The following is a 301-nucleotide window of genomic DNA, read 5'->3' on the forward strand; positions in this document are numbered from 1 at the left end:
CAAGAGCATCTACTGCAAGCATAGCCTTGAGGCGGACGTCGTCACCTTCCTCCCCCGTCATATCATTGACGAGGGTGTATAACTGCGCACCATCGTCTACGGTAGACACACCCCGGATCAGGGTCGACACCCGGCGTCTTGCAGCCAGCATATGGCGTAGCCGTCGCCTCTGTACAGAGGTTCAATGTCTCGGTGAGACCAGGGTGAACACGCAATACGCGTCGTCCGATGTCACATTCACTGTCCGCTCCTTTGAAGCTCCGATGTTATCTACAACATCCGACGAAGAATTGCTAACCCC

The sequence above is a fragment of the Plasmopara halstedii genome, assembly GCF_900000015.1.
Source record: "Plasmopara halstedii genome assembly, contig: Scaffold_658, whole genome shotgun sequence".
Taxonomy (NCBI): Eukaryota; Oomycota; class Peronosporomycetes; order Peronosporales; family Peronosporaceae; genus Plasmopara; species Plasmopara halstedii.